This window comes from Schistocerca piceifrons, chromosome 2, assembly GCF_021461385.2.
Source record: "Schistocerca piceifrons isolate TAMUIC-IGC-003096 chromosome 2, iqSchPice1.1, whole genome shotgun sequence".
Classification (NCBI taxonomy): Eukaryota; Metazoa; Arthropoda; class Insecta; order Orthoptera; family Acrididae; genus Schistocerca; species Schistocerca piceifrons.
The window spans coordinates 294,559,263-294,583,598 of NC_060139.1; the positions used below are offsets into that span (position 1 = coordinate 294,559,263).

The 24,336-nt window shown below is 43.1% G+C and overlaps 1 long non-coding RNA gene and 1 other non-coding gene across 2 annotated transcripts in view; one reads left to right on the plus strand and one right to left on the minus strand.

Moving 5' to 3' along the window:
* Positions 1 to 24,336, minus strand: part of LOC124777090 — a 700,755-nt gene that overhangs the window by 173,320 nt on the left and 503,099 nt on the right. The gene's annotated exons all lie outside the window — the stretch shown is intronic.
* Positions 171 to 245, plus strand: Trnat-ugu. The gene has a single exon. It is a non-coding gene; the product is annotated as a tRNA-Thr (tRNA).

Sequence of the window (24,336 nt, forward strand, 5' to 3'; positions counted from 1 at the left end):
TGTGCGGATGCACACACATTGCCCGAACTTTTGCGGGAATCGGTAAAGCCGCCAGTAATGAGTGTAATGGGCAGCGGCACTACGAATATCGTGCGGGACAATAAGTTGGGGATCTGGGTCTCACGGGAGGCGTGCCAGAGATAAGTCCCTGCAGTCGCACTATCCTCTGTGCCCATGGTGGCTCAGATGGATAGAGCGTCTGCCATGTAAGCAGGAGATCCCGGGTTCGAGTCCCGGTCGGGACACACATTTTCAACTGTCCCCGTTGACGTATCTAAACGCCTGTATGCAGCTAAGGGTATTCATTTCATTGTATTGATTTGATTGTAATTTCATTCTAACGAGCTTCACGGTTCTTTCAGACATGTCCGAAAGAACAGATACCATCTTCATATATATTGTACTTTAGGTCGCTGCAGATGGTTACCTCTTGGTATTTTATGACTGTTACTGTTTCCATTGACCTTTTCGCCAATAGCGTAGTCGAATCGCAATGGATCTCTTCATCTACATGGGTGCAGTACGTTACATCATTTAATTCAGGGTCAGTTGATTTATGCCTATCATTCTTACATTCTGGGATTCCAACTTCTTGCAGGCACCATCATCGTCTGACAACTGACCCACGGACCATCCGATATTGACCATTAGATGATATATATTTTGCAGACAGTAATGTCTCTGTGACAGTCCCTTCACGACACCTGAAGAAATGGCTCCACGACTAATTTTCGGCACTTCCTTTTGGTTTCGCTTATGTCATTTCGATCTCAGATTTCTGCTAACTACGATTCTTTCATTTTCTATTTCCGTTTGTTGTATTCCCAGTGCAAAAATTACTTCTAAATGAATGTGTCATGACCAGTGAAAATGTGTGCCAGACGGTGACTCAAACCAGGACTGCCTGCTTCTTGCGATCCTCTGGGCACGCCTCCATATCTGACAAGCTGACTACTAACAGACATTCCCCCACGGGGAAACCCCATGAATAAGGGGGATGTTGGCGATAAACGGCGTAGCACAAATTTTCAGTTGCCACTACCTAGTGCTTGTACTTTAATCCAGTATACCTGAGATTATTGCTGTGATGCCGTTTCGTGTCACTGCATCTTCGCTACTACATCGGTATATTCATTTTATTTCAGTGCATTTCACTCACTTTCTTACTTCCAGAGTATTATGACACTTTATTATTCAAGGTAATATTTACATTGAGTCGCTTGGTTTCCTCGAAAGAAGAGTTTCCTCCTATTAAATGTGTCACGAATCATTTCCGGTATAGCCACCACTATGATAAATGTCAGTTACGCGCGCTGTGCTATAGTTTGCCATCAGGACATACGCCGTTCGAATCCTGGGAGTGGAACAGTTTCACCGGAGGTATTTTGACTAGAAACGTGACATGAGTCTGCAGTGTAAAGCTCCTGATCATCGCCCTGTGCAGTTTCGCATGGACAGCTCGACCGCACCTTTTGAGCTAGCCGACCGCAGACTGAGCTGTGTGTCGACACAGGAGCATGCTGCCACGCACACACACACGCACACGCACACAGACAGACAGACAGACACACGCACAGACACACGCACACACGCACGCACACACACACACACACACACACACACACACACACACACACACACACACACACACACACGCTTGCGAGCGCACACACACACACACACACACACACACACACACACACACACACACACACACACGCACACACACATGACGACATGACACTGCATGCATACATCGCCCCCCTGTTATAAATCAGTTATATTTAATACAAAACGTCAGTAGGCAAAGGTAAAGTTTCACCATCCACGGGGTCTGTAAAAGGACGTCGCAAAAACCACGTAATACAAGCACACACATCTCCTCTTTGGCGTCTGTAGTGGATCCCGTGATAGCCGTCATGTTGGTGAAGCTTTTGTACCGAACGTAACATTGGCGTTTTCGATACGTAAATTACCTCCTCGTTTTACATTGGTCAAGAGATGAAATGCCGGCCTGCAGGTACACGTAGAGATGCTGCCTACAGCGTACTCTCTACAGGCCAGACTTGTGACGATTACCTTGGATATATACATATATATATCCCGTGTGGGGTTGTTAGTACCCTCATCGGGCGCCTTATCGGGTGGCAGATACGGGAAAACCTCCAAGATATAGGTGGTACTGGGAAAATGAAATACACAGGGAGTACCAAAAGCTCACAAACATCACAAACCCACTGGCGTCTGTTTGGGATGCGACGGCAAATGTTCAGTGTCTGTTCCTCTAGTTGAGGCGGTTGCAGTAAAGTCTTCTCGAACTCAAAAATCGAGTCGTACACATGTGATCTCAGTCGAGATCTCCACAAAAACTGAATTTCAACTTGAACACATCATAGAAAAGACGATCATTGAATCACTACCTGAGGCACCACTTGATAGACTGGACTCACCTGATCATCAGATTCTGGGGGATCGGGAACACCATGCGGGAAAGAATAGGAGCTCCTCAAGAACACTTAACACTCTCAAGACTAAACATTAGAATTTGTTGACACAATTAATGTGAACATTCTTACCAAAACAGGAAAATTAAAAGATCTCAACAACACCCTGGAAAAATTTGACATAAAAATTACCACACTCCCAGAGACCAGATTTACTGACGAAGGACACGCCAATATAGAGAAATTCAGAACCTACAAGAGCAAACCTGCCTTAAAAGTTAGAGACAAACTACCACTCCTGGGAACCGGATTCGCCGTACACAACTCGGCACTCGGCTCAGTGATTGACTTCACCTCCCCAATGAAAGAGTTCATTACTGCCAGTAAAATCAGCTAATAAAGCTTACACACTAATTAGTGTACATGACCATACAAATCAACATAACAAAACAGATCCTGAAACCGTGGATAATTTCTTGGAAACTCTGCAAAAAGAAACCAACAACATACAAGAGCACCATGTGAAAACCCTATGGCGCGATTTTAACGCACAGCTAGGGAAAGAGAGAAAATTCAGATACATAACAGGGCCTTATACCAGACACAAACGTACCAACAAGAACGGTCAGAAACTAATTAACTTCTGCAGGAACTTTGGACTTAAAGTTATGAGCATCCAATTTCAAAACCACACACACAAGCTAACCACACGGAGATCGCCCAATCTGAGGCAGGGCGAATACCAAATTCATCTCGTCGCTATTTTCAAGGAAAATACGAAAGAAATTCTAAACGTCAGACCTCGCAAAGGCGCTTTTGAATCAGACTATCTTCTCCTACAAATAAAGACAAATTTTCAACCCAATAGAAGGAAAATATATCCACCCAAAAAGATGAAGCCAGATCAGGAATACCTGAAACTCAACAAAGCGAATCATCAAACAAATTAATCAGGAAAAATCGACAAACTGGAAGAAACTAACAAGGGAAATTCAGGAAGCCATGAAACTGGGACACCCCCTCGCACCAGAAAACACCACTTGTGGAGCACAGTCTGGGATCAGCCAACAGACAACAGAATAACAGGCTGGAAAAAATTCAACAGCCGCAAGACCGAGGAAAACTGGGACAACTTTCTTAGAACTCGAAAACAGACTGCAAAGGTGATTCAAAAACAAAAACTAGGATATGACAACAATAGACTCCAGGAAATCCAACACGATATCAACAAAAATAATATAAAGAAATTTCTACAAGACGTTTATAGAAAACCTACAGGGATACCAAGCACCCAGTCTGTGCTTCGAAAGCCGGAAACCAACTCGAAAAAAACTGCAAAATATTACAAGCTGCGACACTGTAGCGAATAAAACAGTGATCCGAATATAGAATAAATTTCCTTTACTTACAAAACACACCTGAAGATGGTCATTATAGACAGAAACCGGTAATCTATCGACAAAAAGTTTGTGACCATAGACGTAAAGTAAAGGAAATTTATGCAAAATACTAGCCCAGTATTTCTGCTTCCTTCTTAACAGTCACCACAACAGGAAAAACGTGGCTTCACAACCCGGTATTCACACAACCGGACTCAAAAGCCCCAGATCGCGCAGAAATTACGGCGATAACCAAGCAGTTCAAGAACAACAAAGCACCAAGAGAAGATGGGATTGTCGCAGACTTCTGGAAACTGAACGATCCTACACTGACACAGAAACTTCATCACCTAATCTCAGGTATATGGGAGACGGACGAAGTGCCAGAAGACTGGAAACGCGCTCTGATGCGCCCGTTAGATAAAAAGTGTCACAAGACCGACATCAAAAACAACAGAGGAACCTTCCTGCCCTCAGTGGCGTACAAAATCCTCTCCAAAGCAAAGCACTTCTAAACGGAATATAACCTCAGCGAATCCACTACTTGGTGAATATCAGGCCGGATTCAGAAAAGGACGATCATGCGCGGAGCAAATCAAATGGCTCCGAGCACTATGGGACTTAACATCTGAGGAGACTTAGAACTACCTAAACCTAACTAACCTAAGGACATCACACACATCCATGCCCGAGGCAGGATTCGAACCTGCGACCGTAGCAGCAGCGCGGTTCCGGACTGGAGCGCCTAGAACCGCTCGGCCACCACGGCCGGCTCTTAATGACTTCTTTTGAGCCTAAGTTCATTACCAAATCATCCACTAAGCTATATATTAACATACAAATGAGAAAATGCAGGAATACAGTAATTACATTTATCGATCTCAGGAAATCTTATCACTCAATAGACCGCGAAGTCCTCTTTAAAAGAATTCGAAATCGACCAAAAGACCCGGAAAATCATACAACAGATACTTACAAGAAAAACTTCCAAAGCGAAATTCATGGGTGAGGTATCGGAACACTCAAATTAGAAGGGGAGTACGGCATAGAATGGGAGTACGGCAGTGGGGCGGTCTATCCCCGATACTTTCCAATATTGTTCTATAAAATATTATCAGAGAATGGGAACCTGATATAAAAGGTGTCTAAATTGGCATCAGAAAAGAAAACAGTACTAAAGTAAAATGCCTTGCCTTCGCGCACGAAATTATGATTATCACAAACAACAGGACAGAAGCGATTCACGTAGTTGAAAATCTACAAAAAATTGCACAGAAGATTGGATTGCAAATTTTGTACGAAAAAACCCAGTAAATGGAAAACGGCCAGAGAAAAGTGCCCGCTAATCACGAAACACGGTAACATCACAGAAGTCAGCCACTTTATCTTGGCGAACCTATACAGTCATCAGGACTAAACAGAACCGCCGATGAACAAAGGATCAGCAAGCTGCAAAAAGGCATATAAATTAACATGGCTCTTCTACAACAAGAAATGCATTTCGACAGACGCAAAATTGAGACATTACAAAACTGTGGTTCTTCCAGAAGCAACATACTCAGCTGAAACAATGGTAATTGGTGGTCACTCCAAAATTAGGGAAATAGAAAAAACAGGAGCGAAAAATTCTTAAGAAAATTTACGGAGCAATCAACAAAAACGGCATCTGGACGATGAGACCACAGAACTAACTCCATCAAAAGACGAACACAATAACCGAAGAAATCAGGAAACGCCAAGCAGAGCCCTACACACACATCTACAGGATGAAGAACACCAGAACCGCAAAGAAACTACTCGACATCGTAACAAAGAGAAAATGCAGCACGGAGTGGCTAAAGGAGGTCCAGAGGGGCATGCAACAGATCAACATATGAGTAAAATCATGAGTGTGAAGTTCGAGCAAATAACAACGCAACAGCTTGGTAAAAAGTGGACAGACGAACGGAAGAGAGAACATTCTGAGAGGGTGAAGAGTTTCTGGAAGAGGAAGAGGGAAAATATCCAAAAACAAAATCGTGAATTCAAGTTCAATCGCTCTCCTAAAGGGGAAAATATATATATATATATATATATATATATATATATATATATATATATATATATATATACGAGGCCTGTTCAGAAAGTAAGCTCCGATTGATTGCCAAATTGAAACCACAGTGAACAATTAGCTACACCTTTCAGCTACTTCTCTACGTAGTCGCCGTTCTGACTTAGACGTTTGTCATAGCGTTGTACCAACTTTTCAATAGCCTCATCATAGTAGGCAGCCGCCAGTGCTTTCCGCCAATTCTCCACGCTGGCCTACACCTCGTTGTCTGTGTCAAAATGTTGTCTTCAAAGACAGCGGTTCATGTGACCAGAGATGAAACTCAGGGGGAGACAATTGCGGACTGTATTGTGGGTAATCTAACATTTCCATTTGAAAACGATGCAGGAGCATCTTCATTGCCCCTGCAGAATGCGGCTGAGAATTGTCTTGAAGAAGAAACAGCACGACAGTTATGTAATGTTAGCTGCATAGCTTCAGGCGAAATTTCTCACCAGGCCCTCGTACTTGGCGGCAGACACTATTTTCTAGACATCTTTACGCACTCACTGCGAGCTCAGAAATGAGAAGAGCGACGTGATGCTAACTGAGGTTATACTAGAGACACTACCCAACACATCTGTGCAAAGCTTTATCGGATTTTCATAGTCGTTTCCATTTCGCGACCGATCGGAGCTTACTTTCTGAACGCCCCTCGTATATTGATTGCTCGAAATCTGCTTCTGACCGCTCGCTTACGCCTTTCCGCGCCCATTCTTCGCTTGGAACTCTAGCACCTCGACTCATTTTGACAAGTCGTCCGCGGGACATAGGAAGCGACTGTCGTGAGTTAAACACTGTGCACGGTGACTAATGAGAATGTTGAAGATTTTACATGCCTTACCGTGGCTCAGTGGATCATTCGCGCTACAACCACAACAGTACAGCTAACACACAAGCAGGGCACTATTTCCAGCGCAGTCGCAACTACCGGTGGATGAGGACTCCGGCCGGCGACCGACCTGTGAGCAGGCGTTTGTTTACACTTGGACTGCCTCACGGGGGACAAAGCGTAGTTTGACGCAGGCCGTCAGCAGGTGAACACCGACAGATAAGCAGCGGATGGTGCTTCAGGCCCGGTGTTTCAGCGGTCGGCTGCAGGCCACGCGATAAGCCACTGCCTTTTTGGGACAGGCTTCACGCTTTATGTATCTCCTACCCCCTCTGCCCCCTCACACCACAGCACATATTTCACCTTATGCGGCACCGATAGTTTTCGCCGTTTCCAGTGAGATGCCTGTCTTCCTTGAGCAGCCAAATCGTCTAAACATTGGCTTTCATGCCGTCCTTTAGCCCAGCTATCGTAGCTGCTTTCTGTTGTTCTAATGTTGTTAATAAGAATCTCCTCAGTGTTCCTTGTTTTCCCAACATCAAATGGTTTTAACGTTATTTTATATTTTTAGGTAGTGATCGTAAATATTGCTCCTTTTCGCACGCCTTGAAATTTAGACATTATGAAGGATGAAATACAGGGAAGAAAGATTGAAACTCGCACGGAAACCAGACTACGGTACACTTCGTAAGAGTCGAAGGACATGTTAACGAGGCAGTAGTTGAGAATGCAGTTAGACAGGGTTCTATTGTAATCCCCATATTATTCAATTTGTACGCAGAGCGAAAAGTATACTAGGCAAAGGATAAATCTGGAACGGGGATTAAAGTTTATGGAGAAGAAATAAACAGCAGGTGTAGTAGACAGCCAGTCAGTTGCAATAAATGGTGGATTTCAAATAACATTTACCAAGGTTTCGACGAATTTAAGCCCGTCTTTCTCAGGACAAACAAACTTCATATTAGCAACCAGTAAGTGAAGCTGTCTCCTCATGACATGTGTCAGCAACGGTCTGTATGTTCATATGTAAAAATTAAGGCCCCTAGAGTCAAGGGCATCTCACATCAGTAAAACCAATCTCTTAAAATAACAGACCATGTTAATAACTACATGCCCTCAGTCGTCACGTAGCTATTAACATGGTGTTTTATTTTAAGAGACTGATTTTATTGATGGGTGAAGCCCTTGAGTCTAGGGTCGTTAACTTTTTCATATGGACATACAGACCGTTGCTGGCACATGTTATGTGGAGACAGCGTCACTGACTGATTGCTAAAATGAAGTTTGTTTGCCGGCCGGTGTGGCCGAGCGGTTCTATGCGCTTCAGTCTGGAACCGCGCGACCGCTACGGTCGGAGGTTAGAATCCTGCCTCGGGAATGGATGTGTGTGATGTCCTTAGGTTAGTTAGGTTTAAGTTGTTCTAAGTTATAGGGGACTGATGACCTCCGATGTTAAGTCCCATAGTGCTCAGAGCCGTTTGAACGATTTTTTTTGTCCTTCTGAAGAAGAGGGGTTTAAACCCGTCGATACCATGGTAAAGGTATTTGAAAATCACCATTTATTGCAACTGGTTGGCTGTCTATTACACCTGTTGTTCTGTAGCCGTTGCTGTAGTGCAGCCATCTACAAAATATTGAAGGAATAAACCTTTAAAGTTTTGTCGAGGGCGCTGTAATTCTGTCAGAGACAGTCAAAGAAGTGTAAGAGCAGTTGGACGGTATGGATAGTGTCATGAAAAGAGGTTATTATAGGAAACACCAGCAAAAAGAAAACAAAAATAGTGGAATGTAGTCGAATTAAGTAAGTATATCCTGGGGGAATTACATCGGGTAATGAGACAGGAAAGGTAGTAGAAGAGTTTTGCCATTTGGGCAGCAAAACAAGAGAAGAGGGTAGAAGTGAAAAGGATATAAAATGTAGACTGGCAACAGCAAGAAAGATTTCCTAAAGAAATATAAATTAAAGCGTTAGGAAGTCTTCTGTGAAGGTATTTGAGTGCACCCTGACACTGAAGTGAAATATGGACAATAAGCAAGGGGATAGATGTTGATGACTAGATGGTTAGCTTGGGCAACTAATGAAGGGGCACTGAATGGAATTGAAGCGGACAGAGACTTACGGCATCACTTGACTAAAACAGTGAGTACGTTGGTGGGACATAAAGCGACTGTGTATTTCGTGATATAAGGAAGCTTGAGAGGTAAAAATTGTAGAGAGAAAGACTAAATGCCACCTACAGTAAGCAGGTTTAAGTTGATGTAGGATGCAACAGTTACATAAACGTGAAGAGACTTTACAGGTGAAATGCACTTCAGACCAGTCTTCGGCCTGAAGGCCACCGCAACAGCAAATGAGGTGACACTGTTGCACTGAGGCTGTAACGTTTACTACGAACTCTTCTTAGTCACACAACTAGTTCCGGAATATACTGACATTTTCTAGTTTTTAGCCACAGCAAGGCGACTTAGATACGCAAATGGCAGCGTTCTCGCGCCGTTTGTAGTGGTTTACAAACTACAGGAAAAGCTGGTGTTCATGTAGTTTACAAACAGCTCTTCAACTGTCTTAAGTGTACCGACTGTCTGTAAATAATACGAACAGCCGTATTTCTACACAGTTTGCAGATGGAAGGCCAATATTCAAGAATGGCTCGAACGAATGTTTTGTGAGCAACTTCTTTCGTAAATGGGGCATACTTCCCTAAATTTCTTCCACTGAATCTTTGCGTGGCATCTGCTTTTCCTATAAGTGGTCTGAAGTGGTCATTCCCCTCGAGACTACTGCTGACGGCTACTCATAGATTTTCATTGTTGCCAGTAATTTCCCACCAACAATGTAACCGAACTGAAATGGGTTATGCCTGCTATTTATGCACCGTCTATTCATTTAATTACACTCCCGGTCCGTACACTAACCTCGCCGATCCTCTGCAGTTCTTCGTGCATTTCGCCATAGTCTTTTGTCGGTGCAAGTTTTCTGTACGTTACAAATACGTCCGCGAATCACGGAGCTGCCGACATTATCAATAAGACCGTTCACAGACACCGTAAACAATAACAGTGCCGTTGCGAACTAGGCTGCCCATCAGTAGCCACATCTCGGTCTATAGAAATGGAGAACTTTGAAACGCAGTACGTCTACTGGAAGAGCCGTGTTGTGCGTGCGCCTACAGTAGTTGGCAGCCGTATTTACCTTTCATCTGCCCTCGGAGGAGTAATGTAGCGAGTGAGCGCTATCTGCGCAATTTGAGAAAGCAGAGCACTGAAAAGCGCGTCTCTGAACGCAGTCATAGAAACCAAGCAGCGGCTTTATCGGTGTGCGAGGAGGCGCCAAATCTTGCTCAAAGTATAATACGCTAGTGCGGAATCGTGGCATCTAAAAAAGTACGGCTCGTCGTATATCTATTCAAACGGTTCGCTTTGCATTTTAGGCAACTGCTCGGCAGTGTATTCAGCACACTTTTTAAAAAAACGAAAAGAGAAGCACTCGCTATACGAACTACAGTTGGCTATATTCACATTCTCGGTACTGATGCTCCTGTATGCAAACATTCCGTTTTTCCGTTCCCGGTCTATTAAAAGGTCCGCCACTTTGCGATGACATGAAGGCTTGATCTGCAATTTTTGTACAGAAGTAGAGGTTGAAAATACCGCTTCAGTTGTAAGATTCTTTTCATTTTTCAGACTTAAACCACTACTGGTTTCGGGCTCTTACATGCCCGTCATCAGATGTGATGCTGAAAATAAACAAGAGACCGAAGCTAATTGCCGACCGCGGTGGCCACGCGGTTCTAGGCGCTGCAGTCCGGAACCGCGCGACTGCTACGGTCGCAGGTTCGAATCCTGCCTCTGGCATGGATGTGTGTGATGTCCTTAGGTTAGTTAGGTTTAAGTAGTTCTAAGTTCTATGGGACTGATGACCTCCGATGTTAAGTCCCATAGTGCTCAGAGCCGAAGCTAATTTTTACACGCAGTAATACGTATGAGAAAACAAAAAGTAAGTCCCGTATAACATTTTAGAAAACAGCAGTCAGGCTAGGTGCGGTAAAGGGACACCAGACACCAGACAATCCTAATGACGACTGTCTGGGTACAGAAATATGCAGTGAACACCGGAACACTTAACACTTTGTGCTGTGACCCCGAGCGCCGCCATGAGCGAGTATAGCACACGGTGTACCACCAGCGACCGCAGAACACAGAGTAGCGTACACGAAATGGTTCAAATGGCTCTAAGCACTATGGGATTTAACATCTGAGGTCATCAGTCCCCTAGAACTCAGAACTACTTAAACCTAACTAACTTCAGTACATCACACACATCCATGCCCGAGGCAGGATTCGAACCAAGAAGGAAGGAAGCTGGTGAATCAGAGAGGCAAAAGTACTGCCATTTATCCACGGGAAAAACAACATGGGACCAACTAGGCCGGCCGCTCACAACTTGAATCAGTGATTTACATGAAAAAAAAAGGTTCGTGAAAAGCGTTGAGAGTACATTATAAGTGATAAAGGAACATATTGGACAGAGACAGTACAGAGCTGTAGTGGAACTCTTAACTGGCAGCCGGCGACTTAAAGCTCATGTATGAACCGTAAGACCAATAAAGTTCTTTTTTCCCCTTTGGTAAGACACAATGAAGTTCTTTTTCCCCGATTTCCATGAGTTGCATGCACATTTTCTAATTTAGTGGGGCCGAGTGTGGTGAGGTGGAATAACGTAACACAGCCATGAGTCAAAAGAACATACACGTGTGACACACCTATCGAAAAACATCTCGCTACTAAACAAAATGGAAGGTAGCTTAACCTTAAAGTAAACACAGTAAAAAACTCCTACACCAATTAATAACTAGCAGCAGCAGCACTAAAGGGACACATTGCAAGTAGGAGCAATTCAAAAACTGCTAACTAAAAGCCGGCGACGCAACAAGGCCTACATGAGATAAGACGTGAGACAAATTCTACATCACGAATGACAGGTAAGTTTTAATTTAGTGAGGACACAGCTAATGATGCACAACAAAGGGCGGTATTCATAGGATGACAAATTAAAAATATGCAAACTTCTATTAAAAGAGGACATTTTTCAGCTATGTAAAATAGAAACTGGGTGGATCGGTAACTTACTATGTTCAAAATGCGAATACGAACATGGCTGAAACCTGACATTGTGGCTTTTTAGAACATGTCTATCGTGTAATCCGTTCAGCCACTCCCATTTCCTACAGTATGTTGGCCATCAATTAGAGAAGTTATAGATATCCTCAGTTTCTTTCAAATGGTTCAGATGGCCCTGAGCACTACGGGACTTAACTTCTAATGTCATCAGTCCCCTAGAACTTAGAACTACTTAAACCTAATAAGCTAAGGACACCACACACATCCATGCCCGACGCAGGATTCGAACCTGCGACCGTAGCGGACAAGCGGTTCCAGACTGTAGCGCCTAGAACCGCACGGTCACCCCGGCCGGCTCTTCAGTTTCTATTAGCTTTTCGGTGGACTCACGATTTTTGAAAGCAGTGGCAGTCATTTCACAATATTCTTGCACAGTGTACACTCTTTCAGCTCTTCTGGTTAGCCGTTTCACCGTGGGAAATTTCCAGTGATTACGTTATACCTGGCACTCGTACGAATGTCCACGAATAGGGAAATATCTGTTCCACTTCCTTAAAATGTTTAGTGTCCTCCAAAGTGTAGTGCAAACATTCTAATCAACGGTAATTCTTATTTTGCCCAACGCAACCGTCGAAAAATAAAAGTAACTGACATTTTCTAGTACACATTCTTTTAGGTAAATCAAGTGGGAAGAAGCACACTTCATTCGCTCCTTTTCTCGCATTGCCTTCATGGTACGCATGCGTTGCAGACTCGTTATTCTTGTTGTGGATACAAAATACATTTACCAATAGCTGCCGAAGACAAGTTTCTAATGAAGTCAAAACAAGTACCAAGAAGTGAACCACTACGTCTGCATTCTTCTTCAGTTACCTGCATGCTCTTGGAGAACTTATCCGATATGCGTCTACGTACAACAAACTTCGCAGCTGCTACTCTTTTAGCAGTGTCGTTCAGCACTGTACTTTTCATTTTTAATTTGAGTTCTTCGCATTTCATACCTATGTCAACTACATGTGTACCGACTGACTGGTCGAAATGTTCCCTGAAATATTTGGCTTAATACTTGTATGTAATATCAGAGCCGTGATGTGTTGTTTGAAACAAGTAGTACATACATTGCGAGCCTGGAGTCCAAATATCTAACTTCATGTGAGGAGAACCGTGACACATGGACAGGAAAAGGCTATATGATCATGAATGTGCTTTACACGTGCAACTCCACATTTATCTTGCGGATTCTTCTTCTGAAGCATTAATGGCTGAAAATTCCGTACTCTCATCGCTGTTATACCAAGGAAGAAACAAAAGCTGTATGGCACACTTCACGTCATTCAGTGTTTACCAGCACAAAAAGTAGGAAGACTGTTAAACTCTTGCAAGCACACCAGTACATCGGAACAGTCATTTCCTGTGAGCTTTTCAAAACACTTGTCACGGCAAGTAGATGAAAGCGTAACGAATAAAACATTACTTTGTCCTCCTTTTTTCAGACACAATATGCAACAAGAAAAGTGACAATGTATTTCGATACAGCTGTGAAAGCATTGCGCTGGCCTGGATTATGCACCGACTTTTCTTTCTGCAGCGGGTAATACTACTCACGACCTTCCACTCTTGCTATTTTTATATCATTCTGTTCGTGATTTTCAATATTGCGTTCTCCTTTCCTTCTTTTCTTGGCACTTTCACCACGTTTCACATCAATTCTTGACGCCATTTTACGACTCAGAACAGTTTCACAAATGATAACAGTTGAACTACGAAAAGCGAAACGAACGCATAGTGCATTAGGTGTTCGATAGACAGTATACGAAGACGATCACTCCAGGAGTGAAGCCTTTCCAAAATGACGTCGCTGTAACGAAGTCGCAAGAACGCATTTTCAATGTGTGGAAGAAAGCCATTTTCATGCAGAAAAATGTGTATCAAATCTGATATCGTCCATAACTTATTTTCTCAAATTTTGGAATAGAGAGAGCCCTTTCAAAAATGACTATCATTTATACATCTCTGTCATAGGGCCAAATAGGGTTAGTTAACATCCAAGGAAAAAATAGATGGCAACACAGATTAGCAACAATTTACAATTACTCATGAAGGCAGTTTTATAATACTTAACTGGAGTACGAAGATTGTCTGTGGCAAAGTAAATCAACGTTCACTTGCACTGATCCGTCTTTAAACCGTGGTTTGGTACTAGAACCAGTGAACAATATTCTACATCACTTTCACAATGTCCAGTTGGGGTCTTGTTGGCGGTGACTGACTCCAAGAGTCCACAGACACTTGAGGTTCTAAGTGCAGACGTGTGTCTGCCGATATCCACATTTGGCGGTTGGATGTCCACTTGGGAACTATTTGTGTGACGTAAGGCGGTTGCTTAACATAGTCCTTGACGTGTGTCCCCTCTTTTGAAGCTTAATCTTAACTAAGATGCGCCTGAGTAGCAGGCAACTTGGTGATCTTCTACGTAGGCTGTGTCACGCATCATCTGGAGGAGACAGCAGTAATATGAGCATGAAGCAATGCTCCGCGTTGTGGCCCAGAGAGGCCAATGTGAACCGACCGACAGTCGTGTCCTCCTCTGCCAATGGCATCATCTCAATGCGGTAGGGAGGGGTCTAGGGTGAGCATCACGCTCTCCCGGCCGTTGCCGGCTTTCTTCACCTTGGAGCCGCAACTTCTCACTTAAGCAGCTCTTCAACTGGCATCACGGGGCTCACTGTATCCCGTTTCAGTTCTCCCACCAAGGAAAAATCGTTGGTAGTACCAGGACTCGAACCCGTGTCGTCTGCACAGCAGTCAGAAACGCTGACTACTGACCTACGGAGGCGGCCATGGGCACAAAGAAAGGCTAAACAAAAATATCGGAATGCCCATCGTTACACGTCGTGTGGTCCAGCAAGGGCCACGCTCGAATAATGATAGTAATGATAATAATAATAATAATATCAATAATACAGAAGGTTAAGTCTGATGACAACAGTGACATGATAAACCGTATTTTACTCTTAGTAAAGTAAATCTGTCATCAGCATCAAGTTTGATCCCATCATCAGTAGTGTCTTAATAATCTTAAACAATAGTAGCGTTCTAATAATCATAACCTCGTTGATGACCATTTCAGACAGGAAGATTAGCTACCAATATTGAACTTTATACAAGACAGACAATAGACGTTGAGCAATTTGTATCTTTATCAGACATGACATGAAAAGCACTGCATGTAGGGGGTGTGCGGATGCATGTCACGAAAACATTCCCCAGAGAATAATGCTCCCTACTCCGGCCTAGAACCTTCTTACGGCCTTCTGTTCCATGAAGCAAAAAACGTGATTCATTTGAAAAGGCCACCTGTCGCCCGTCATTGGACGTCCTATTGGGGTAAAGGCGAGCAAATTCCAGCCTTCGTCGCCGGCTGAACGCCATCTCCATTAACATTCCTAATTTATTTCGCGGAGTTACGCAAAAAAAATTGTAAATACGGGTGGCGTCAGGTACGCAGAATTACTCATACAGCGTGTGACGTCAGAGCACACAGGATGTGCTGTGCTGTGCTGTGCTATGAAGTTTCGCCGGCACCAGATGGCGCGAAGCGTAAACTTCGGGTGCCGAACGCAAACTTTATTTTGAACTGAAGTTCATCGCGAGACGCGATGCCCAGGCAAACACTTGCGGATGAAAACTCCGTTAGACACAACAGATGGGCGGACCGTTCCTGGGGCACTAACGACCTGTACGCTTTAAACTCATCTACAGCTATGTGTGGCGCATTTTGCCTTTCCTTTGGTGCATGGTACGTAGTTAATTCAGTTTTAGTAACGATGGTTCAGAGTAAAAATAAACTAACGTGTGTTCTACTGAAAATATTGAGTCCGATCCACGAATATTTCTCTGTCGGTAAAAATGAGGTCAGTCGGAATCTGTTTCATAGTTTCCCCGCCAAAACTTCCACCTGCTATTTCTTTGTCTGTCTACCAACTAGTGAAAGAGTGTCGCCTGTACGCTTTAAACTCATCTACAGCTACGTGTGGCGCATTTTGCCTTTCCTTTGGTGCATGGTACGTAGTTAATTCAGTTTTAGTAACGATGGTTCAGAGTAAAAATAAACTAACGTGTGTTCTACTGAAAATATTGAGTCCGATCCACGAATATTTCTCTGTCGGTAAAAATGAGGTCAGTCGGAATCTGTTTCATAGTTTCCCTACCAAAACTTCCACCTGCTATTTCTTTGTCTGTCTACCAACTAGTGAAAGAGTGTCGCCTTTTCAAACTTTAAAGACTGTATCCAAAACAAGTTTGTCAAGTTCTGCTGGTCTGCCGTCCGGTGTGGCCGTGCGGTTCTAGGCGCTTCAATCTGGAACCGCGTGACCACTACGGTCGCAGGTTCGAATCCTGCCTCGGGCATGGATGTGTGTGATGTCCTTAGGTTAGTTAGGTTTAAGTAGTTCTAAGTTCTAGGGGACTGATGACCACAGATGTTAAGTGCCGTAGTGCTCAGAGCCATTTGAGCCATTCTGCTGGTCTCAGAAAAGATTGTGGATGAATGCAAGATAATGATTGCGAGATGGACATTTTGAGCACGTCAGATTGTTAAAGTTTTTAACGCGTTTCGCATAGCGAGTAGAATCTGAGACGATGACATGTTCTTCAGGGTATTCATTTTATTCGTAATTCCTGAGGAAACAAAAACAAAATATGTGTAAGAGTATATGTACATCACGAAAGTTCTAGAGCATGTATGGGAATGGAGGCTTTTTCGGTAAATTTCGATGATGAAATCTTTTGGGAATATTTGCCGAGAAGCCTGAAGATGACATGTAGGAGACCTGCTGAAATGTAGCAACAAGATGGCGCTGTCACTCGGCTGATATCATGCGAAGATTTCATCAATGCAGAGGATATGTTCCCACTGTATTACTTTTTTTCAGGTCTGGAAGTAGTCCGTAACTTGAAGCACGACATCATGTTCAATGAAACCATGTCGGTTGCTGTTTCAGAGACTGAAGTGGTTTCCTTCACCAGGATTTCCTCTTTCAATATAATTTCATGATAACGACAACAAAAAGAGCATGTCTTATGCTCGCGTGTGATCACCTTCCAGGAGATCTCCCAGGTAGGAATCAAAATGGATCCCGTAAACACGACCGAGTGCATCCAGCTCTCTCTCTCTCTCTCTCTCTCTCTCTCTCTCTCTCTCTCTGTTCATCCACGAGGACCAGAAGGCTATAAATAACAGCTCCTAGGCTGATGTCGTGTTCCTTGACACCCGGATGCCGTTCGACACAGATCTGCACTGTCACCTAATCAACAAAAAGTACGAGCGTATGCAATATTAGACGAACTTTGTGATTAGTTTGAAGAGTTCCTACCAAATCCAATACATTAAGTCAATCGTAATGACGGAGAGAAATCTTCTATTGTAAAACAGACTTCGGGCTTACCCCGAATGGAGTGATGGAGAACCATTACTGTTCTCAGTATTTATAAAGGACATAGTGGATAACTTCGGAAGTGTCAGGAGGCTGTCCGCGTATGATGATGATGATGATGATGATGATATGATGATGATGATCTGGGAGATCAGAATATTGTAGCGAAAAGCAGGAAGACAAGAGGATCGACGCGTGGTGCAGGGACTGACATTTGACTCCCTACATGTCACGTAATGCCCATAAATAGGCTGAAAACTCCATTATTGCGTGATTACAGGATTTAAGAAGAGTCTCAGGAAGTAGTTATATCCATTAAAAATATGGGTGTATGAGTACGGAGCAGTCTGAAGTGGGACGACCGCATTAAACTAGTCGTAGGATCTGCAGATGGCAAGCTCAGGGTCACTGAAAGAATCTATACTAACAAGGAACCCCTTCAGCGTGAGGTGGCAAAATGGCAGTGATGTCTACCGCATTCGACGCCACACGTATTGTCTACCATGCAGCCACGATATTGCCTGCTAATGACAACAGAGGGCGGGGGCTGGAGGTATCCAATGTAGGATACAGCATTGAGTTATTGTGATCGTTTCTCTGTTTTGGTTACTGATAACTTGATACCAGTGCGTATGAGTTTAATTTGTACATCACAGCACCGAAGGTGATCACTATGTGATTGAAAATCTATTTTGCTATCCTTAAACCATCAATATTACGGCCAACGCTGACCTTCCTTTTAATTTTAATACAGCATGAGGCTACCGAGCGCAGTTGAACTGCTTAGGCGACGAGTAACTCACAACAGTGCTACAGCGCTAATGGTGTTGATACAAAGCAGAGCAATGGCAATGATAAACAAAGCAGAGATTGCGTTATATCTACATCAACAGTTGCCGAAGCTGGCATTTCCTCAGACAGGAACCCAAGGTATATCGTAGAGTGAGAACGAAGTGGCAGATGAAACACTAGCGTTTCTGCAAGATGAGTCAGTGGAATGTGTGCCGTCGTATACGCACGACAGTGAGGACAATTTACTCGAGAAGTGAAATGACGACGATACGCTCTTAACAAGTCTAAGTGATATTCTAACAGTTGACGGGCCGTGTAGTTCATCACTCTTGTCGGACATGGAGCCACTAATGCCCTCGCCAGTGAAACGTAGCAAATGACAATCGTTGTCCAAGGAGCGGGTACCAAACATAATTAAGTACATGGAAAATTATCCGCAGCATAGTATAGAAAACAATTATGAACAGATTTCGAATAAGTGCGCAGCAATTTGACCGTGTAGTGCATAAGAAAAACTACAGATATTAAAAGGAGAACAAGGCCCACTTGCTACAAAACTTGGTGTTTGCGTGTTTCAAGGGTGCTCGATACAACTTACAGGAAATGCATAACAGTGACCTGCTACGTTATGCACATCAAACTACGCGCGGGATAGATTACAGAGATTTCAAGGGAAGCAGTGCATGGTTGCACAACTTCAAACAGTGCATCAGAACTGGAAGACGTAAGACAATGAAATTTCAAACAAAGCGACAACTTGAAGATGCATAGAAAACTGAGGAATAGGCCCGAGAATTTATAGATGAGATAAATAAACTTGTCCCATCGTTCAGTAAGGAATTTATTTTCAACTCCGACCAATCGGGATTTGAAGAGGAAATGCATATGAAAGGAACCCTGGAAATCAGAGATACCAAGAGAGTTGTATCAGTATCAACAAACATCAAACCCTTAAGCATTCGTATACAATTATGCCGACTGTTAATCTGGATGGTAAACTGGCTGGAAAGTTATTTACTGTGTTGCGAGAAATTGGTGGTGCTCTACCCCCTATTATTCTTTCTCGCGTGCGCGATCTTGCTAGGGTAGTACGGAACATTTGCGTCACTAAAAGCGAGAGTGGGAAAATGGGCGTAAGAGATCTTCAACTATGGTACGAGCACTGCTTTTGGCCAATAGCTGATCAAAATAATTTGCTTTTGTTTGATTCCTAGTTTGTGTATAAAAATCATACTCTTTTAGAGCAAACTATCCCTCCTGCAAGGTGCGTGACAGTGCAGTTCACACTACCTGGAAACACTGGACAAATTCTGCCTCTGGATGTTTGTTTTTATCTGTTCCTACAAAACATTATCGCACTATCTGGAGCTATGCCTTAGCCAGTTTCACAATCAGCTCCACTATAGACTGTTTCATATCGATTACATGCCATCACTTACCATGATTCTATATGCCTTCTTTAAGAGTGGATACCTAGCTGAATGTCATGCACAGTTTTTAACTCCGAAGGACTTCACTTTCGATCTTGATGGTGCAAACCTTTGTGATCATTGTGGTGCGCCATTTTTCATTTGGTGTTCATGGTGCAAGTTCAGGGTTTTTTTTCTGAACATTTCTTGAATGTCGAAGACGTCCATTTTGTGAAGTGTAATACATACATCCCGTAGACGGTTGATCTCTGCACCTCCCAGACATTCATTTTCTGTCGCTCTCCTGACGTTCATGGTGCGTCATTAGCAGATAATATTTTTCCTGACATAATTGTTAGCACAACACTTTCAAATGAGCCATACTAAAGACTTGCAACATCGCACTCACGAAATTCCTCGTAAATGCAATCCACCCACGAAGGAGGTAGTTTACTAAACAATCGTTCGACCCACACTAGAGTACTAATCTTCAACCTTGGACCGTACTAGACAGTATTTATGAAGGAGACAGACAAGATACAAAGAAAGGAAGCGCGTTTCGTCACAGGTGTATTTAGTAAGACCAAAAGCGTCACGGGGATGCTCATCCACCTCCAGAGGTAGACGCTATGAGAGAGACGTTATGGATCAAGCGATGGTTTACTGTTAAAGCTATACGAGCATACGTTTCTTAAATAGTCAACAGATATATTGCTCTCTGCTACGTACATATCGGAAGAAGACAATTAAGGTAAAAGTTCACACTAAGGTCTATAAACAATCGATTCTTACAGCGCACCATTCGCGACTGGAACAGGAAAATGGGAAAGTTGTAGTGGTACACGAAGTACCCTCCGCCACACTCCATAAGATGGCTTGCGAAGTATAAATGTCTTCTGGGGCATATTACAAAATAACTTTTTTCCAATCAGCACTCTTTATTGGGATCCACAATTTAAGGTGAGCTCCGAACTGTGGTGCAATAACTAACCATGTCCAGAGGTGAAAGAAACATTAAGTGACAGAAATCCTAGCATCGCCCTAGGTTTGGAAAAATTCCGACTTGCGATGTAATGAAAACTAAATTCAACTTAGGTTTCCGATAATCTGGCTCGCATAGACGTTTTGTGCTACCTCACGCAAGTGCCCTGCACAGCTCTTGGAGTACCTGGGCGGCGGAACTGCATAGAGCTTGCCCCACTTTGCGGATCAGGGATTTAAATTGATTTCCTATCCAGTATCTGACCTTGTAAGGATTCGGAACTTTTTCCACTTGCCGAGGGTGTCCCTGGTTTCTTTGGATACTGGGAAAGTTGGGAGGATATAAGAAGGAAATCGAGGAGTAATAAAAACAAATATATTCTGAAATGAGACTTGAGTAAAACACAATATTAAGCGTAGGGTATCCTTCACTGGCATTACACAATCAGAAACGACACAGAAAACATGTACTGAATCGTAGCTACATACACAGGACTACGATCAAATCGGAGGCAGAATGCTGAACCATGAGAGTTATATCAAGCCCACAAAGGGGGAGAACTGCTGCCTGGCGGTAAATTCCTATAGCAAGATGTAGTCACCAACTGTGTTGAGGCTGTAACAGCTTGTCCATTTCGCAGCTCAAACTGAATAGGTCGGACAGACACCGCACTCTGGTAGTCTTCAGGTTTCAAAAAACAGAGGCCTTGCCCACTACGTGGTTGGAAAATGGACAGGTAACTGACCACGTCCTTCAGACAGAGGCTCAGTCCAGACAGACAGAAAAGCGGTTTTTGCTGTATCACTGTGCCTTCCACGAGGAAGAAGATGCCAGTTTAAAACTTGAACAGTTTTTAACAGTTGTTGCCATTTTGACTGATTCATTAACTCCTCTCAAAATGAGAGGCGTCGAAATCTGTATCTAGATTTTGGTTCGTCACTATTTTAGATATCATTACCATGAAGTTGCTTTTCTCTTTGGAAATTTCGTTAAGGTGTACATGACGACTGAATTTTCAAGTAAATCAAAATTTATACGGGTCGTGAGTCGTGCTTGGGTAGCGCAGCTGGCAGAGCACTTGCCCGCGAAAGGCGAAGATCCCGAGTTCGATCTCGGTCTGACACACAGTTTTAATCTATTGATCATCTACTTTTCACCCGCACTAAATTAACGAAAGAGAGGGACACACTCAGGAAGCAAGGAACTAAAGAAGAACGACCCATGAACAAATGAGATTTTGTTCATAATTTCACGACATATTTTATAACTTTTGTAATTCAGTAAGATTCTCAGTTGTATGACCATTGTTTCGTGTCAACCATAATTTCATTCATGCCCCGAAAAACCTGGGCGTTTGTTGGGAGGCTAACAGATTTGTATTCATAACTGAAAGACTTGTACATGTAACTTTATTTCAGTAAATTTTTGATAACTGAAACGCTTGTACATGTAAATTTATTTCGGTAAAATTTTAAATATTCATATATTTCAATTTTGTATATGGAATGTAAATCATGTAACTGTATGAGTTGTGAGTTGTATTATGAGGGTGGCTTCATAAGCCTGTTAAATTTGTATTAAAGAATGGAACATTTTTGTTGCACGTTCATGGATGGTAAGCTTGATTGTATGAAGGATTGTATAATGAATTTCAACAATGTAAAGCGTACAGTTAATTGTTGACAGCCGTCTGGATTAGTCAGTGTGTCAAATGCGGTTGAGAACGGTGAATACCGCGTTTCGTGCTGTTATTAAACATTTTCATTGGAAGGGTTGAACTGCCACACAAATCAAAACAGAACTGGATGAAGTTCACGCGGTTTCTCCTCCGACCATTTATTTCTGGATTAATGAATTTAAACGTGATCGGACAAGCACTGAAGACGAAGCGCGATCCTGCCGTCCAGTGAGATCACCGCGGAGGAAATCGTTGACAAAATTCATGGTACAGTATAATGCAAGCCCGCCGAATAAAAGTTCAAGAGAATGCCGAGACTGTAGTCATCTCCAATGAGCGAGTGCTTATCATCCTGCAAGGAGAACTGTCCATGAAGAAGCTGTGTGAGAGGAGGGTGTCGTGGCTGCTCACAATCGACCAAAAGTGCATGCAGCACAATGTCTGGCAATGTTTAATGGCAATCCGCAAGACTTTTACAACGATTTGTGACTGTTGATGAAACCTGAATCCGTCATTACACTCCAGCATCTGAACGGCAGTCAAAACAATGGTAAAAGGTTCGTGAAAGTGCATCGAAGAAGGCAAAAGCCATTTTGTCATCTGGCAATGTGATTGCCACTGGTTTTTGGGATTCCCAAAGAATAATCCTCACATATTACTTGGAGAAAGGCAGAACCGTACCTGGACCCACACTATGCTTCTTTGTTGCATCGTCTGAAAGTTGGATTGACTGAAGAAAGCCCTTGGGTAGCAAGCAAAAAGTGGTCTTTCACCAAAACAATGCACAATTCCACACATCAGCCATAACAACGCCGAAAGTGCACGGATTGGGCTTTGAACTGGTACCTCACCCACTCTATTCACTATAGTAGTCCCAAGTGACTCCATACTGTTCCCTAACTTGAAACTTTGCTGGGAAGAAATTTTCACCAAACTAGAATGTGATAGTTGCAGTCAACGAGTATTTTGCTGAGTTTGACAGAACCTATTTTTCTGATGGGATGGAAAAGCTGGACGATCGCTGGACAAAGCCTGTGCTGTGTCCCTCAAAGGAGACTGTGTTGCGAAGTAAGGTGAGTTGTTTGCAATTTTTTTTTTTTTTACCAAATCACCCTCGTATCCATGTTAATCTAAAATTCTATGGATAATATTTTAAGTTAGCTTTTATGCATGTAATGTTAGAATGCAATGAAGCACGTTAAATAACTAAATGAAAGAGAAAGAAAATAGCTTTTAATTATTGTTTTCCCTCCTAGCAGTAACTGTGTCTTCTACAAAGACTGATAGCAGTAGAAGAAGATGGAACACCAGAAATGTTTTGCTTCAGCACTGAAAGTATACAGCGGTCGCCAAGGGACGAAAAGCTTTCGAATTCCAGAAGCTTCCGAGGGCGACAGACGCTATCTGGCCGGCCACAGAACGGGCGGCGACTCGTGACAGCGGAGGAAACGCTCAACTTGTCGCCCCAGAGGGCATCGGCTGGCCCACAAAAAAATAAACACCGCGGCACGGAGCGTCGCGGCTGGCGACACACACACACACACACACACACACACACACACGGCATAAACTACACTCCGGCTGCAAGGCAGCAGCAGCATTCGGGACTGGAGCTCTGCCCGTGATGTTTCTTAGCTTGGCAGTTCTGGAACTCAGTTCGGATATGCCCGACTGACCAAGAAATGCAGAAGAAGAAAGCAGCCTATGAAGCCATGTAAGCGCGTAGTCTTCCTCGACGAGACTCAGTTAAAGGTTTTATGTGCATGACGCCGCGTTATACTGTAAAATAATAATTGACAACCAATGCTGTACGATCTCAATAAATTCATCAGATGTTGAACTGACTCTTTTATTTGAACATGTAGTGTAATGAAATGTAGTGTGAGGAGGGCTATGCGAGAGGCGTTCAATGAATTCGAAAGTAAAATTCTATGTACTGACTTGGAAGAAAATCCTAAGAAATTTTAGTCTTATGTCAAAGCCGTAGGTGGATCAAAACATAATATCCAGACACTCTGTGACCAAAATGGTACTGAAACAGAGGACGACAGACTAAAGGCCGAAATACTAAATGTCTTTTTCCAAAGCTGTTTCACAAGGGAAGACTTTACTGTGGTTACGTTTCTAGATTGTCGCACAGATGACAAAATGGTAGATATCGAAATAGATGAC